The following is a 3,346-nucleotide window of genomic DNA, read 5'->3' on the forward strand; positions in this document are numbered from 1 at the left end:
AAAAATTTTTCTGTGAAATGTATTTCTAAGATATTTAAATTTTTATATTAAAAAAAAAATTAAGATGTATAAAGAAAGAAATTTTTATGTATACATTAAAAAAACTGATCGTTTTAATTTTTTCTTTGTTTAAATCCTTCAATTAATATGCATATACTATACTAAATAAATAGGTAGGTTACAAAAGGTTTGATATAACGGAAAAGTTAATAAAAGAACCAAGTAAAAAAAAAAAAATGATAATATAACAGACACCTTAAATCGGTCTAAATTTGAGGGGTTTGTTGACCCGATTTAGGCGCCAGCACACAGAAACATGAAGATTGGACGACGTCTGCTGTTAAGTGGGAAACAGTGTATATAAGCATACCACCACTAACACTACAACAACTGTTTTAAACAGGCGAGGTCTGTTGTGGATGTTGTTGTAGTTGTTATTTGACGATGAAGGGTGGGGTAGAGTATAGAGTGGGTACCCCTCTCGCTTTTATACGATATCCATGCTGACCGGTACCGTCAGAATTTAAGTCATTCAGTCGTATTAACTATTTCATGGCAAGTGCATATTAAACCTATTAAAATATTACTGTATGCATTTATGCTACAATTCGATCGAAGTGTAGTTTAGTGTAAAATGTAAAGTGTAGTTTACATTGTAAAATGTACAAATAAAACAGCTGATTTTCTTTTTACAAATTGCATTACTGTTTAGTTTTTAATTTTTATTTCATAAGAAAAAAAAATTGAAATGTAGCGTGTTACACTTTGGTTCCGCCCGGCTCGATCAGGATATTGAGAGGTTGTTGACAATTTAGTGTTTATATAATTACAGTTTATTGATTTAAAATGTTCGAATTACAAGGCAAATTAATAAAATAAAAATGGTGGTAAATACAATAATTATAATAATAAAACAATTAATGAACACAAATATTAATATAGTAATTATAACCACAGTAATAGTCATGATAATAATAGTAAACGATTACTACATGACATGAAACGTAACATAGTCAAAACAGTAAGGAAGATATAAAAACATAAAAATACAGAGCGATGTTTAGTCCTGTTACCCAATTTTAAATGTAATTTAAGAAAGGGAAATTTAGGTGGAATAAAAAATGTATTTGTTACTTACAAAAGAGGTTTCATAAAAAGCTATTACTTACATAATTGTTAAAGAATATGCTCAAAATGCCCACCCCTTGCCGTTATACACGCACGGAGTCTTTTCAGCATATTAACAAAAACCTTTTTAAGAATCGCATTGGAAATATTCGCGATTAAGTCTGTAATATTTACTTAAGTTTATCAATAGTGTGAGGATTGTTTTTGAAGGCCTCGGACTTAATATAGCCCCACAAAAAGTAGTCAGGAGATATGAGGTCTGGGTACCTTGGAGGCCATAAAGCCCTTGCTTATTATTCGATCATCAAAGAACTCTTGCAGAAAATCCACGGTTTCTGGAGACGTATGGCATGTAGCGCCGTCTTGCTGAAACTCAGCAATACCGTTCTTGAGGTTCCAGGAGGGACACAAATTGGCGGACAATATTCCTGTATACTTCACCATTTACTGTCTGTTCGAAGAATACGGGTCCGACTATACGATGACGAGATATCGCACACCACACACCAATTTTTTCAGGATGCAAAGATTTGTCTTGTAAAGGGTTAGGATTTTCAACCGCCCAATTTCGACAGTTTTGACTGTTCACATAACCGTCGAGATGGATCCAAGATTCATCCCTAAAGAACACTGTATTTAAAAATTCGATTCCGTTATCGTTTACGAGAGACCTAACCCGACGGTAACATTGCAATCGCTTGTTTAAATCTGGAGGGTGAAGCTCTTGGACTAATCGTACGCGATACGGATTCAATTTAAATTTTTTAGCGGCTTTCTGGACACTTGAATATGACAAACCGACTTGCGTGGAAAGTTTTCGTAAACTTTTCCGTGGAGAATTGAGCAATCTTGTTTTCACATTCTCTAAAACGTCATCTGTTAAGCGAGTTGGTCAACCGCTACGTTTTCTGTCGCAAACACTACCTGTCTCTCGAAATCGGTTTGCTAGCCTAGAAATTGACAATTTTTTCTGGCGGAGGAACACCAACAATTTTAATTTGAAATGATTCTTTTACACTCGCGTACGATTTCATAGAAAAATATTGTTCAAGAATGAAAACTCGTTGTTCTATGGTAAAAGACAATCTGTTCGTAACACAACCGGAAACGGCACAAAAGTTTGCACAGCTCAAGGAGAATCAACTCACACTGCCGTTTCTATACCGGTTGAGTAGGGTCACCAACTTCGTATCACAAAACAAAATTTCCCTTTCTTAGAAAAAAAATACCAGACATTAACAATTGGGTAACAAGACTAAAAAATCACTCTGTACCTAAAGTAATCAACAAAGATAACAATCAAAATTACTACACGTCAATAACAACACATCAAATAGTTAATTTTAACGTCAGTAGTAAGTGATAAATACAAATTATATATAAGAGAATTTAAAATAAATAATCGTTCGGAATTTATTCCAGGTATTTAAACAGAAATCTAATACTCAGACCCATTAACAAAAAAAACTCTAGTTTTAACCCTTTTTAACCACTAATCATACCCTAACAAACAATCTTATAAAAGTTACTTGAAAATCCTTTTTAAATTCCAAGCCTGGTTTCTTCTCACCGTACAACAGGTGTGCGCTGTGTATTAGTGGGCAGTATAACAAAAGACAATTGCAAAACGGACCTATTCTTTACAAAAAGGGTTCTCCTTTTTGGATTCTTTCAATTAATTTCATTTTTTGTTGCTTTTGTAATGAGCGGTAAGAATCCGTTATTAAGGCTCGCTATACCGGTGTTGTTACATTATATATACATACAGGGTAGGAGCAAAAAGTAGTAGGACTGAATTACTTAAAATTTTAGGATTGAACTAATCGGTACAAATCCTTAGTAGTCCTCGAAATAGCACCTTTGTGCTTCGATACAACGCGTATAACACGATTCCTACTGCGCGTACGCCTTCTGGAACTCGCTTTCCGGGATCCCCTTCAGATGTGCCGTCACAGCCCCTTGGACGTCTTCTACGGAACTGTATCGGTTTCCCTTGAGGTCCCGCTTGAGCCGAGAAAAGAGGAAGTCCGGCGGTGCCAGATCTGGACTGTAGGGGTGGTGAGGCAACGTGGCAACCCTGTGCTTGGCCAGAAACTCCCTCAGCAGCACCGCCGTGTGGCACGGGCGCGTTGTCGTGGTGAAGCTTCCAAGAATCGACGATGTCTGGCCGCACGCGGAGGACGCGTTTGCGCAAGCTGTTAAGCACGTTCGTGCAAAA

The sequence above is a fragment of the Lycorma delicatula genome, chromosome 12, assembly GCF_047948215.1.
Source record: "Lycorma delicatula isolate Av1 chromosome 12, ASM4794821v1, whole genome shotgun sequence".
Classification (NCBI taxonomy): Eukaryota; Metazoa; Arthropoda; class Insecta; order Hemiptera; family Fulgoridae; genus Lycorma; species Lycorma delicatula.